The sequence below is a fragment of the Apium graveolens genome, chromosome 7, assembly GCF_009905375.1.
Source record: "Apium graveolens cultivar Ventura chromosome 7, ASM990537v1, whole genome shotgun sequence".
In the NCBI taxonomy this organism is placed as follows: Eukaryota; Viridiplantae; Streptophyta; class Magnoliopsida; order Apiales; family Apiaceae; genus Apium; species Apium graveolens.
Window position 1 is genome coordinate 109,530,324 of NC_133653.1, and position 15,611 is coordinate 109,545,934.

The 15,611-nt window shown below is 36.8% G+C and overlaps 1 non-coding gene across 1 annotated transcript; it reads left to right on the plus strand.

The window, feature by feature from the left end:
- The first annotated feature begins 14,364 nt into the window (after positions 1–14,364).
- Positions 14,365–14,471, plus strand: LOC141675420 (small nucleolar RNA R71). The gene has a single exon (XR_012556074.1). It is a non-coding gene; the product is annotated as a small nucleolar RNA R71 (small nucleolar RNA).
- The last annotated feature ends 1,140 nt before the right edge of the window (positions 14,472–15,611 follow it).

Below are 15,611 nucleotides of genomic sequence, written 5' to 3' on the forward strand. Positions count from 1 at the left end.
AACTCTCCAATTTTAAATGTTGAGATTCCATCAACACCTATTCTGGAGATAAATTCTGATGCTCAGAATTTAAATGAAGTTGATCCAGAATCTCCAGTTGCCTCACATACTCTAGTACTGTCAGAAGATAATGAGTCTTCTTCAAGCTCTGAAGACAGTGTTTCTGTTGCTACTCCAGCTCCCATTCTAAGAAATGAGGCACTTATTGAGAAGTTTGTTGAGCAAGCTGCTCCTATTCCTTGGGAAGATACTCATAGAGGTGTGGAGTGGACCAAGAAGTGGAATGAAACTGATTTCATTCCAAGCTCCAAAGTCCTGACATACCATATTGGAAAAGCTGATGAGTTGCTCACAAATTCTGATTTCAAGACATAACTCAAAGTCACAGCTCTGTCTACCAAAAATCTTCAAGGTCTACACTTTGCTACTCAAGAAAAGGTTGACAAACTTCTAGAAAAAGCTGAAAAGCTGGATATGGAAACCAAGCTTGATAAAAAGAGGTTTATCAGACCTATTTCTGAAAAGGTTGAAGCCATTGAGAAGATACAAGAGAAGCAACAGGCCCAAATTACCGAGGTCCTACAAAATCAAGCCTATCAGAAAGCTCAATTGGATGAAATCCAATCTTCAGTTGAACTTCTTCTCTCTCTCCTACTACCTGATGATGCCAAAAAGGGGGAGAAGGTAAGTCCAAATTCTCAATCACTCAGATACTGAAGAAGAAGGATGACAAAGGTGATGACCAGGGAAACTCTGATAAGACTAGAGGTCAAAATCAAGGACAGAACATCAAGTTTTCTTCAAGGAAACTAAATATTATGCAAGCAAATCTTCTACTCAAAAGAAGACAAGTTCTGAAGCTGCTCAAACTCAAAATCTGATATCAAGTTCTGATGAGCAAAGTCTGATGACAAAGCCTGATGTTCTGATTCAAGGTGGAAGTCAAGACTCTTAGAAGTTTCTGCAAACTCTGGAGCTCAAGGGAAAGCAGACAACTGTCTATTACAAAGATCCCAAGATTTAGAAACTTGATGAAGAGATTGCTAGAAGATTATTTCTGAAGCATAATCTTGGAATGGATTTAGAAAATCTCAAGGAGGAAGAAGCTAGATTTAAAGCTGAAAAGACAAATCTAGAGCCAAAAGCTTCTGTTGCAAAGAAACCTCCAAGGCCTAAGAAAAAAGGCATTGTGATCAAGGAGAAGTCAAATACTGAGGCGTAGCCCAAAACTAGATCACAGACTGAGATTGATCCCAAAGAAAAAGGGAAGGGGAAAGGTTGATGAACTAACCAAGCCACTGGAGATGAAAATTCCTCAAATTCTGATAAAACCAGTGTGCAAAATGGTTCAAGTTACTGATGATACTCTTGTTGAAGATGAAGATGTTCAAACTCTAAAAAGAAGGAAGATTTATGAAGAATCAAAGACAACCTCGTACAGTGCTCAAGTTGTTCAGAGTGAAGAACTGCAAGCTACAACATAAACAGCAAGTTCTGATAGAGTTATCAAGACATCAACCTCTTACAGAGCTCAAGTTGATTTAGATAAGATGAAAGTAGCTGACAAAAAGAAACTTCTATAGAAAAATGTCAAACCATCAGATCCAAAGAAAAGCCAATTGTTGTGTGATTTCATGACTATTGGGTTAAATGCTAGAGAAACAAGAGACAAGGCTGGACTAGGTTCTGATGAAGCTAAGATCAAAACAAGAGTTGAAGTTGCTACTAGAGATCCATTTTTGCTAACTGACAAACCTCTTGAAGATGTTACACAGAAACACCTTGATAAGGTTATCTATGTTCAAGTGGTACTGGATGCTCATGACAAGCACAATGTCAAAAAAAATCTGATTCAATTTCTTGAAGATGGAAGGACATATCAGATGTTAGAATCAGATGTGCTAAACAAATCACTGAAAGAACTTCAATTCTTTTATTACTTTTAGAGGTAAAATCTGATATTACCAGGAGATGGTCAAATTTCATATTGAAGACCATTAGAGATAAAGCTAGAAATTATGGTTCAAGGGTTACAGAATTCATTCCAAATATAGTTGAAGATGATGGAAGTGAAATTCCAATGAAGAAGGATTCTGCTAAACTTAAAGTAATACTGAAAGAGAAATGTCTATGCTATAATGAAGATTCTTCTCATCCAAGGGTAATAAGACTAGACGTTGGTTTATAAAGAAACCATATTTCTGCACTAATGACTGCAATCTACCAGATTGGAAGTCAGGGTGAAGATTTGAAGCAAGTCAAGACTACACTATCTCAAGTCCTGAGGATTAAAGAAGAAAAGCCGATATCAAGCTTTGTCAAGAATCACTTTGGATTCAGTTTAACTCAGTGAGATTGGTAAAAGCTACAAGGAATGTAAGTTGTAGTTAGTTATCTAGTTAAACTCTTATTTGCATTTGTACTTAAATGTTTTTGACATCATCAAATCTATTAACTTGTATATTTTGCATAATTTACAAGTTGGGGGAGATTGTTAGATATATTTGAGATGTCATGTCTAATATGATGTTTAGTTTTCAGATCTTAACTAACAGGACATATCAGAACTTACTGAAATCAGGACTTACTGAAGTCAGAGCTTAATATCAGAACTGTAACGCCCTCCAAACCCGGGTCAGAAGTTTGGGGCCCACAACACACACACCTTTTTAAAACTGTTGTGAATATAATAGTATATAAATAAAATGACCCTACTTACCATAATCCACGAATCGATGCAGTTTAAAGTTTGTCCACAAGCCACAATCTTATTTATTACACAAACGTTCTAAAACCCGGTTTATTTATCTTACATCTGAAGTTTCAACTTTATTACAAACTATAAACACAACCAAACCAAACCAAACATCCTCTGCTAGTCTATTCCAAATCAACCTGGATACCTAGCTCGCATACTCGTCTGGGGTCCTCGCTACCACCAGTTTCCTTTTTCACTGAAAAAGAATATAAACAGTTTTGCAAGAGTGAGCCAACTAGCTCAGCAAGTCACAAAGACAGTAACTGAGATTAACAATGATCAATTGAAATGATATAAGGAATCAAGTTTAATGATAATCGATGATTAGAATTGGATATTCATTTTTTATCTTAAAAATCAAGGTTAGGCTGCTGATCAGTCACGCACTAACCCCGAGCAAGGCTCCCAGCTTTGCTCTACATACTGGATCCAAGTCACATATTGGCCTACTTTGACCACGAATCTGGTCCGACCACGAATCTGGTCCATATTTGAAAATAATCCAATTCCAAAATAACAATCTGATAAACAATGTATATTAATAATTGAATCATAAACAATCTTTATCTCGAAGTGTAAGGTGATTCAAGATTTCCAAGTAGGTATAACAATGGAATCATAAGAATTGGCTTTTAATCAAAGGAGGAATCAAAAGTAGAAGACCTAGGGTTCAAGGGTTACAAGGAGTGGTCTTCTGTTAAACAAAGAAAAAGGGTTGGTATATCAAGCAATTCAGTACCAAGAATCAATGTGTGGTATATATGTATTTAGGGAGTAGTATCGTATAAGTGTGGTTTGTATTTGAGAATTCAATAATCAATAGTTGATAAGGAACAAGGTTTATGGCTCAAGATCAATAAGAATCAGGGTTAGGATTGAGTACTTTCAAGTACTTGCAATATAGACTAGGAATTACTGGGAATAATTGTAACATAATCAAAAGAGTTTAAAAGTATTCACAAGTATACTACAAGAAAGTTCCGAGACACTTGCCTTATCGATTCACTTTCACTTTACTAGCACTTATCAATTGATTCCCATTCACTGACTACCTGCTTTCCCTTTCTACATCTCGCTTCCTCTTTTAAACATCACATGTACTTATCAATACTACTTTTCATCATATTCTATTCGTTACAAGCTTCTAACTACCCTTTGTTTCACCCAAATCCGACGTACGGATTAAAAGTTACAGCAGAAACAGTCAAACAATGCACGTACAATCATATTACGCATCAATCAGACCATATATAACACGTAACATGTAAGATATTTAATTAAAATAATTAATCAAAGAGGATTCGGGGTTAAAATGATGTTCCAGGTATTTATTACGAATTTTTAAACACTTTTTGGAATTTAAGCGGGACTCTGAATCATTTTATAATTAAATAATAGGGTTTGAACACCCGAATCTGGCTTTAAAATAATTTTATAATAATTATCGAGCCTTGAAAATAATTTAAAATAATATTTTAAAGCTCAAAACTATTTTTTGAAATTTTTAAATCAATTTAAAATAATTAAATCAATTAAAATTAATTAACAATTAATTAAATTAATTAATCAATTAATTATAAATTAATCGCTTAATTAAAATAATTAAAAACTAATTAAAATTAATTAATAAAATAATTTTGATTTATTTTTAAATAATTAAATAATTAAAATAATTTTCTAAATATAAAATAGTTAAATAACTGATTTTTCTGATTTTTTTAAATAATAAAATATCATTTTTATAATAAAATTAAACAGGAATCCAGTTTTTGTTGGTTTCTGAAATTTCAGGGACTAAAACGTGAATTTTGCAAAAGAAGGGAACCAATTTGCGACTGTGCCGTCTTCCCCGGTGACGGCGGCGTCGACCGCGGCGGCGACACCGCCAGCCCGGTCGAACTCGCCCATAACACCATGAAAAACTGTAGATTTGCAGCTCTTCATTCCAGGAACACGTTGCTGCAAGAATAAAGTACGAATAGCTCGTGGTTTGGCCGGAAAACTTTGCCGAAGTTTTCTGACACCGCCACGAGCATTTTTTTCCGGCGAGTTACATCCAGGCCTCCTCAGATCACGTTGTACACATCAATCGAACCGTTATTGCACGATCTATTCATTGCTATCTTCAATTCCAACCCAGAATCAACCAATTTTAAAATCCCAATTTCAATTTAGAACATTCAAAGTTTAAAAACCCTAATTTCATAATCCGAGAATCAATCATCAATTTCTATAAGTTATTGAACTCAGTTTTTGACATATAATATACCAAATTGACCAGAAAAATATTATCTAGACGATGGAATCATCAAATCATATCAAAAATATCAAGAACAAAAATTCATAATTTAATCCATAATAAATTCGAATTTAAACAATTAGATAAAAGATTACCTGATGTTTTTGGGTTTGATTTGATGATTGATTATGATTCTATATTTCGAGAGCTTCGTTTTGATATATTGTACGCTTGAATCGGAGTTCGATAACGTCCTCGTTCGTGCGTTTGATTCTCAGGAACGTATCGGTTTCTAGGGTTTTTCTCTGTATTTACTGTATTCGTACTGGTTGCAAATGAATAAACAAATAAAATGAAATAATAAATAGGCTATTTATATTTACGGAATATTAGTTCATTTTAGATCGTATTGGATCTATAAAATAGTTGTTTAGCCGCTAAGTAACTGCAATAACGATCCGATTTGATATCAGTTTTGGATAATTATCAAAACCGGACTTCTTATAAAATACTTTATACGATAATAATGTAATATTATCCCGTCTTTCGAGAACACGGGCTTTACTGATTAACAAAATTGGTTAGCGTACCAAAAATTTTGCGCCGGGATGCGCACGGATCAAACCATAATCCGGATTGAAAAAGTCAAAACAAGGAAAATGTCTGGAACAATCATATTAGGTTCGGAAGGAGTTTTCGGAAGAGTTTCGGGTTGTAAAAACGTAAAAACGGTTGAGGTTGGACGATTCCCGGATTTATAAAATAATTTTGTAATTATTCCGAAAATAATTAATAAATTCATAAATCAATATAAAATCATATAATACTCCAAAAATTACAAGAAAAATATCTTAATTATCTATATTTTATTTTGGATATAATAAAATTAACACACTCACATTTTAGCACATATATACATCTAAATATTATTATCAATCAGCAGATAATTCACCAAAATTCACATAATAATTACATATAAAAAATCATTTATTGATAAAATAATTACATGCGATATCCCGGATATTACATCCTTCCCCCCCCCTAGAAGGATTTTGTCCTCAGAATCTCCTAAGTAAACAAGTGAGGGTATTTTTCTCGCATATCACTTTCTAGTTCCCAGGTTGACTCTTCAACCTTTAGGTTTCTCCACAATACTTTTACTAACTTTACAACTTTATTCCTCAATATCTTTTCTCTCTTTTCTAGAATCCCTATCGGATTCTCTATATATGATAAATCTGCCTGAAGTTCTACCGGCTCATACTCAATTACATGCTTAGAATCTGGATTATATTTCTTAAACATTGATACGTGAAAAACATTATGAATATGCTCCATATGTGGGGGTAACGCCAATTCGTAAGCTACCTTGCCGACATGTTTTAGAATTTCAAAAGGTCCAACATATCTAGGATTCAGCTTTCCTTTCTTTCCGAATCTAGTCAATCCTTTCCACGGTGACACTTTTAATAACACTAGATCTCCGTCTTCAAATTCCATATCCTTTCGGGATTGATCTGCATACTTCCTTTGACGATCCTGTGCTGCAATTAGCCTTTTCTAGATGACTTCCACAACCTCTTTTATCTGCTGCACCAATTCAGGTCCAAGTATTTTACACTCTCCGACTTCGTCCCAATATACTGGTGATCGACATTTGCATCCATAAAGAGCTTCATAGGGAGGCATTCCGATACTTGCATGATAACTGTTATTGTAAGCAAACTCTACTAAGGGTAAATGCTCGTCCCAATTGCCTTTGAAATCAATGGCACAAACACGTAACATATTTTCAATTGTTTGGATCGTTCTCTCACTTTGGCCGTCTGTCTGCAAATGATAAGCCGTACTCATGTTCAACCTGGTTCCCAAGCATTCTTGAAAACTTCTCCAAAATCTCGAATTGAATCGTGGATCTCGATCAGATACAATAGACACAGGGACTCCGTGACGAACTACTATTTCCTTCAAATACATGTGGACCAACTTATCCAGTGAAAATCTTTCATTGAAAGGCAAGAAATGAGCTGATTTGGTTAGTCTGTCCACTATGACCCAAATAGCATCATGGTTTGCTTTTGTCCTTGGTAATCCAACTATAAAATCCACAACAATGTGCTCCCACTTCCATTCTGGAATCTCTAATGATGTTAATAATCCACTTGGTCTCTGGTGCTCTGGCTTAACTTTCTGACACGTATAACATTTGCTGACCCATTCCGCAATTTCCCTCTTCATGTCCGGCCACTAATAATTTTCTTTTAAATCCCTGTACATCTTGGTAATTCCCGGATCGACGGAATACCTTGAATTGTGAGCTTCGTGTAGAATTTCATTCTTTAATTCTGTCACTGGTGGAATCCAAATTCTGGATGAAAATCTAAGAATACCCTGATCGTCCTTCTGAGTGCATAACTCCTCTCCAACCAAACGGTTGATATCTTGGTCCATTATTTTCTCCTGGCATCTTCTTATCTTTTCTAACAATTCTGGCTGAAACGTCATACTACACATACTTGCTTCCTTGGGCTTGCAAATTCTGACTTCTAATTCCAATTTATGAAATTCCTTGTATAATTCCTCGGGTACTGTCAACACGTTCAGTCTTTCCTTTCTGCTTAACGCATCAGCTACCACATTCACTTTTCCTGGATGATAGTTAATCGTGCAATCATAGTCCTTAATCAATTCCAACCATCTTCTTTGCCTCATATTGAGCTCCTTTTGCGTGAATATATACTTCAAACTTTTGTGATCAGTATAGATCTCGCATTTTTCTCCATATAAGTAATGTCTCCAAATCTTCAAGGCGAATACTATTGCCGCTAGTTCCAAGTCATGAGTAGAATACTTCTACTCATGCGATTTCAGTTGTCTCGACGCATATGCAGTAACTTTATCATGCTGCATCAAAACAAAACCTAATCCCTTATGAGAAGCATCACTATAGATAACAAAATTCCCTTGATCATCTGGAAGTGACAAAACAGGTGCCGTGATTAGTCTCTTCTTTAATTCTTGAAAGCTTTCTTCGCATTTCTCGTTCCATATAAACTTCTCACTCTTCCTGGTAAGATTTGTCAAAGGCGTCGCAATCTTCGAGAAATCTTGAACAAATCTTCGATAATATCCTGCTAATCCCAAGAAACTTCTCACTTCCGTTGGTGTTTTTGGCCTTTCCCAATTCGTAATAGCTTCAATCTTTGCTGGGTCTACTTTGATTCCTTCATAACTCACTACGTGCCCTAAGAATTGAACTTCTTGTAACCAAAATTCACACTTTGAAAACTCTGCATACAACTTCTTCTTTCTCAAAATCTCCAAAGTTGTCCTAAGATGTTCTGCGTGATCTTCCGTTGACTTGGAGTAGATCAAAATATCATCGATAAACATAATTACAAACTTGTCCAGATATTCCTTGAAAATTATGTTCATCAAGTCCATAAATGCTGCTGGGGCATTGGTAAATCCAAAAGACATCATTAAGAATTCATAATGACCATACCTTGTTCTGAAAGCTATCTTTGGTATATCTTCAGGTTTGATCTTTAATTGATGATATCCAGATCTCAAATCAATCTTAGAGAAATACTTAGCTCCTTTCAGCTGGTCAAACAAATCGTCAATTCGAGGTAACAGATACTTATTCTTAATCGTAAGCTTATTGAGTTCCCGATAGTCGATGCACAACCTCATGCTTTTATCTTTCTTCTTAACAAATAATACCGGTCTACCCCATGGGGATACACTGGGTCGAATTACTCCTTTCTCCAATAGTTCTTGCAATTGCTTTGCCAATTCCTTCATTTCAACAGGCGCCATTCTGTACGGGGCCTTAGATACTGGTTTCGTTCCAGGTGCTAAGTCGATTGCAAACTCAATTTCCCTATCCGGAGGAAGTCCTGGTAGTTTGTCTGGAAATACGTCTGGAAATTCATTTACCACAAGAATATCTTCCAGTTTTGCTGGCTCCTGACTTTTTTCTATCACGTAGGCAATGAAATGCTCGCATCCTTGTCGTAATAATTTCTTAACTTGAATTATCACCAAGAACTTCTTTGCTTGCTTCTGACCTTTAAACGTCACCGCCTTCTCTTCAGATATCTTCAAAATTACCTTCTTGTTACGACAATCTATCTGAGCATCATGCTTAGATAGCCAGTCCATTCCTAAAATAATGTCAAACTCTCCTAACTTAAATGGTATCAAGTCAATGTCAAAATTATTGCCAGAAATCTCAATCTCACAGTTCTTGCATACTTGGTTCACAGATACACGCTCCTTATTTTATAATTCTACCGTCATAAGCTCACTTAATAATTCAATTGGGCAATTCAACTTATTAACAAAATCTTGAGAAATAAATGATCGAGTTGCTCCCGAATCTACTAGCACTTTAGCACATAAGGAGTTCACAGTAAGCTTACCTGCCACAACATCTATGTCCATGATAGCATCTTTCACAGACATGTCATAAACTCTAGCTCTGGGGGTTTCATTCACTGTTGGAGTAGCTATTAGGGCGAAAACACGCGCTAAAATACATGCAAGTATACGCGTTCGCAAGTTGTATAAGATATAAATCAGATTCGTTCCCACAGAGACTGGTTTAGGTTAAGTTCAATTTATGCACCTATGCAACAATGTATGGTTATCGCTCAATGCTAAGACAAATAACAAATTGGATTTTTATTAAACTAAGAGATTATACTAAATAACATTAACTAAGAGAATTGAGGTTGAATTACTATATATGACAAACATGGGATTCTAACTTCATTAAATACTTCATTCAATAGCCTTTTCATTCTTAACCTTAGCATGTGATGGTGATGACACTAATCAGATAACACGAAACTGATAAACGCCAACTTTCGTTGCACGAGTACCATTCTACCAGACATCCACAAAAGAGATAGAAGCTGAATAGGCACCAATTATATTGAGACCCTATATGTCTATAGAATTTGACAACATAACGGTTTAAGCATAAGTTATCTATCTTGATTACATAGGGCATGTAAAACGGTTAGAGTTAACTATGGATCATGCATACACATACATGGACCTATGTTAGCATGGCAAGTTCTAAACCTCTATATTCATTGTTGCTTCAATAGAGATTAACACGATATCTTATATGTTAGTTACGCACATAAGACGAATAAGCACAACCAATACTAGGATATCAATCAATCACCACACACCAAGATATCAAACCAAATTAACTATTGAAATCCATAAGTAAATCCGCTAGAACCCCATGACAACGATTAGCCCATAATCAAACTCATCGTCACCATGGGTTCCAATGAAAGCATGGTATAAAACAAGGTTTTAATAAACTGAATAATAATTAAAGTACGAATAAACGAGATCTAGGTTCAACAAGAATGAAAACGAGCATCCAAAGTTACAACTAATTCAAAGAATCACAAGTTGAAAACAAGATCTTCTTTTTCAGAGTTGTTTTGTGCTTCTAGGTCTTCTCCTTTGTATCCCAATCTTCCCGGATGATGAAAACCCTTTTTTTAAGTATATATACGCCCCTAGTGGACCTGGACCCTTAAAATCGTCAAATTCCACTCAAAAAAGCCTTTTCAGCAAAATTAGCGACCAGCCGCGCCTTGGGCGGCCGCTCAGTTCTCCTTGGCGGGCGCTCAGCTCTCCTGGGCGACCGCTCAGCTCTCCTGGGCGGGCGCTCAGCTCATGTCTGGAAAAATTTCTGATGAATCTTGTTTTGGCCATAACTTGAGTTCTACTCGCCAGAATTAGGCGATTTAACTGCCCACGCGAAGCTAACGAGATTATCTACAACTTGACAATGGCCTTGGCTTCCAAATCTGATCACTTTTTATTATATTTCCTTTAAAAGCTCATTTCTTCATTTAAGTGATACCTGAAATGTAATAACACAAAAACACATCAAAATACCAAAAACTTGAGTCCAAAACACAAATTTAAGCTTGTAATAAAGCATTCCAAGTGGATATAAAATCCACTTATCACACCCCCAAACTTGAATCGATGCTTTTCCTCAAGCATAAACAGACTCAAAACTACAAAACAAACCTAATGCATGAATGCAACTACGTGAATGCAACTAAATGATAATGCAATCGATCCCCTCAGAATAACCATAACCAAATAAATAAGCCAATGCCTCTAAGAATGCAATGACTTTAAACAGAGCTCGAATAAATCCCACAAACCAACTCACAAACCAGAAACGTGCGTGTGTGGAATGCTTAACAGATATCTCTCGATATTAGATCAATAACCATAACTTATCTATCATCGAAACAATCAAAAGTTTATAAACAGAATAGACAATAAACGCATTATGACTCACAACACCTCTTTTCTACTATAGTTATACAAGGATTCACACTATTATTGAACACATAGAAAATATGCTTATTTGACTGTGCAATGAATGAGGTCCCAAAAGACTTATGGAATAATACACATGTAGCGAGCGTTAGGTTAACGGATCCCAGACTATAAAAGCCTTAGGTCACTAGGCACAAAGTCCCCTAGAACTTAATAACTCGAGTATTAAAGAGCTCACTCTTGATCAATTATGCATAAACACATACTTTCTTTTTTCTTTTTTCTTTTTTTTTCTTTTTTTTCAACAATTTCTGAATGAGTGCGTTTCGCTCCATCTCATTCAACCCTAGACTACTCATAAAAATATGAGCCATCTACTAGCCATTTGACGCCTAGCCTTACAACAACTAGCAATGAAATCCAAGTTTTTCTCGAGATAAAAAAAATCAGTGTTTTTACATCATTACGAGAATATCACAAATTCTAAATATAACCAAGTGATTAAATCTCAACAACAAACAAGTATGATCATGATCTAGATCAAAAGCAATCCTATAAGACTTTGTGAAAATATTTGTTTCTGGCATGCAAATCAATTCATTAAGACTTAAACACCCCTATATTCGTCATCACCACACTCAAATCAACATCAACTTATCAAATATCATAGTTCATCTTAAGGGATCATGCTAAATATGTATGCAAATGCAACTATATGAAATCACATAAAAACAACAAACATGTCCTATGTGAACAATCATGCAAAAATATGAATGAACTACAACTAATCATGCAATATGAATCTATATGAATCTATATGGACACACACTTCTAATGATTACATTATCACCCCCAAACTTAAAATTTTCAATGTCCTCATTGAAGGTAATAATAAGGATTTCAGGCATACCTAGTCGTCGGAAAGATCACCCTCTTCGGGTGGAGGATTAGGTGGCCAATCAACCTCGCCACTAGTGTCTCGGAAAATAGTGCCGAAAGCGTGTGTCAAATCTTCAGCAAAATATCGGTGGATGACATGCATGGCCTCCATATGCCTAGTCACTCTCCTGTACTGCTCATCACCAACACCAGTCCTATCAACTACCTGCTGCACATGAGAAGAACCCTCTATAGGCATTGGAGAGTTCATTCGGCTACCCTCTACATCATCAAATTTATATCCCAAGCCCTTATCATGTGGTGCACCTAAGAATGCATAACTCAAGTGATCTGGTAGTGGGTGAAGCTCAAGTGTGGAAACATCTTCAATAGATGGCTCGAGACGCTCCTGAGAAATTTTCAGCTCTGCTAACCCAAGAAAATCGAATGGCATATCCAACTTCCTCATCCACGGAGGTGCATTCAAAACCTGCAATTGCTCTACTTTAAAGCACTCCTCTTTAGCTGTGGGTAACTTTATTTCCTTGAACACATTAAAAGTGACCTTTTGATCATGAACCTTCATCGAAAGCTCTCCTTTTTGCACATCGATCATAGTTCGGCCTGTAGCCAAGAATGGTCTTCCCAAGATAATGGGAATCTTCTTATCTTCCTCGAAATCAAGAATTACAAAGTCAGCAGGAAAGATGAGTTTATCCACCTTGACCAAGACATCTTCCACTATACCTCATGGATAAGCGATGGAACGGTCAGCTAGTTGTAATGACATGTATATTGGTTGCGGATCAGGCAGACCAAGCTTCTTGAAGATAGATAATGGCATCAGATTGATGCTAGCTTCTAAATCACATAAACACTTGTCGAACGACAAGTTTCCTATGGTGCAATGAATAGTGAAGCTTCCAGGATCTTTAAGCTTCGGAGGCAACTTCTATTGCAGCACAGCACTGCATTCCTCCCTTAGAGCAACTGTCTCTAAGTCATTGAGCTTCACTTTCCGAGAGAGAATACCTTTCATAAACCTCGCATAGCTAGGCATCTGTTCAATAGCTTCAGTGAAAGGTATGTTGATATGAAGTTTCTTGAACACCTCCAAAAACTTCTCAAACTGCTTATCCGGCTTTTTCTTCTGTAACCTCTTAGGAAAAGGAGGTGGAGGATAGATCTGTTTCTCCCCTGTATTACCCTCAGGAGGAGTGGGTTCCACAGTAGTCTTCCTTGGTTCAACCTTTGCTTCCTTCTGCACACCTTCTTCAGCCATAACTGCATTTTCTGAAACTTGAAATTTTTCAGGCTCTTCGTCTTGCTGAACTTGGGGCTTGCGACCTTTCTAGACCTTAAGGTGATGGAGTTCACCTGTTCTTCAACTTCCCTCTTGCCTGGATTTGTTTCTGTATCACTAGGAAGCGTTCCTGGTGGTCGATTCAATAAGGCATTAGCAATTTGCCCCATTTGGTTCTCCAGATTCTGGATAGAAACAACCTGGATTTGGCATATAAGAGCCTGGTTTTTGCACATTAGCCTCAACTCCTCCAATTCATATTTTTCATTCGAAGATAGACCTGCATCATGAGTTTGTTGTTGAAGTTGGAGTTGTTGTCTTGGTGCAATTTTTTGTTGAAAACCAGGAGGGTTGAATAGCTTATTTCCAAACTGCTGGAATGGCTGTTGCGTCACATTCTGATTGTTGTTCCATCTGAAGTTAGGATGATTCCAGTTGTCAGGCTGATAAGTGGCAGGAACTGGCTATTGCGATCTCTGAAAATTGCTCACAAGCTGAGCTGAGTCACTAGATATAGCACATTGCTCCGTCACATGCGGACCTGCACACAGCTCACAAACACTAATTATCTGCTTAACACCCAAGTTAGCCAGAGAATCGATCTTCATAGACAACGCCTTCTGTTGAGCAGTGATAGCCGTAGCTGTATCCACTTCAAGAACTCTTGCTACCTTGCTCTGTGGCAATCTCTGGGCTGGATACTGATATTCATTAGCAGCCATCAGTTCAATTAGATCATAAGCTTCCTTATAACTCTTTGCCCATAATGCTCCACCTGCTGCTGCATCGAGCATGGGTCTGGACTGTCCTCCCAACCCATTGTAAAAATAATTGATGATCATCCAATCAGACATTCCATGATGAGGACACTTCCTAAGCATCTCTTTGTAGCGCTCCCAAGCTTCATATAAAAATTTTCCTGATTGCTACGCATATTGAGTAAGAGCATTCCTGATTACAGCTGTCTTCGACATAGGAAAGAATTTAGTAAGAAACTTCTGAGCAAGATCTTTCCAAGTAGTAATCGAACCAGCTGGTAGAGAGTGTAACCGGCTCTTAGCCTTGTCCCTCAGAGAGAATGGGAACAGTCTCAGCTTCACAGCATCTTCAGAAACACTGTTGAACTTGAAGGTGTCACGGATCTCAATGAAATCCCTAATATGCATATTGGGATCTTCCGTTGGAGAACCCCCAAACTGGATTGAATTCTGCACCCATTGAATTATGCCAGGCTTGATTTCAAAGGTGTTAGACTGAGTAGCTGGATGAAGGATGCTTGACTGAATGTCATTAATTTTAGGCCGAGAAAAGTCCATTAGAGCTGGATCTGCCGGAACTATACGATCACCCATGATTATTGGTTCTTTCTGCTCACTCTCTTTATTCGAATCTTCAAAATCTATCTTCTCCGGAATATCAAGAACTGAGTCTGTCTCCTCAGCCGTATCTAAAGTCCTCTTGCGAGTATGAGAACGTGTTTGCATAAAAGCTCGCTAAAGTACCTGAAACACAACCGGAAACAATAAGTAACACGTCTTAATCAATGAGTCCTAATGACCACTGATGGTAAGTACATAAACTAAACAAATACGCCAAGTCCCCGGCAGCGGCGCTAAAAACTTGTTAGGGCGAAAACACGTGCTAAAATACACGCAAGTATACACGTTCACAAGTAGTATAAGATATAAATTAGATTCATTCCCGCAGAGACTGGTTTTGGTTAAGTTCAATTTATGCACCTATGCAACAATGTATGGTTATCGCTCAATGCTAAGACAAATAAAAAATTGGGTTTTTATTAAACTAAGAGATTATACTAAATAATATTAACTAAGAGAATTGAGGTTGAATTACTATATATGACAAACATGGGATTCTAACTTCATTCAATACTTCATTCAATAGCCTTTTCATTCTTAACCTTAGCATGTGATGGTGATGACACTAATCAGATAACACGAAACTGATAAACGCCAACTTTCGTTGCACGAGTACCATTCTACCAGGCATCCAAAAAAGAGATAGAAGCTGAATAGGCACCAATTATATTGAGACCCTATATGTCTATAGAATTTGACAACATAACGGTTTAAGCATAA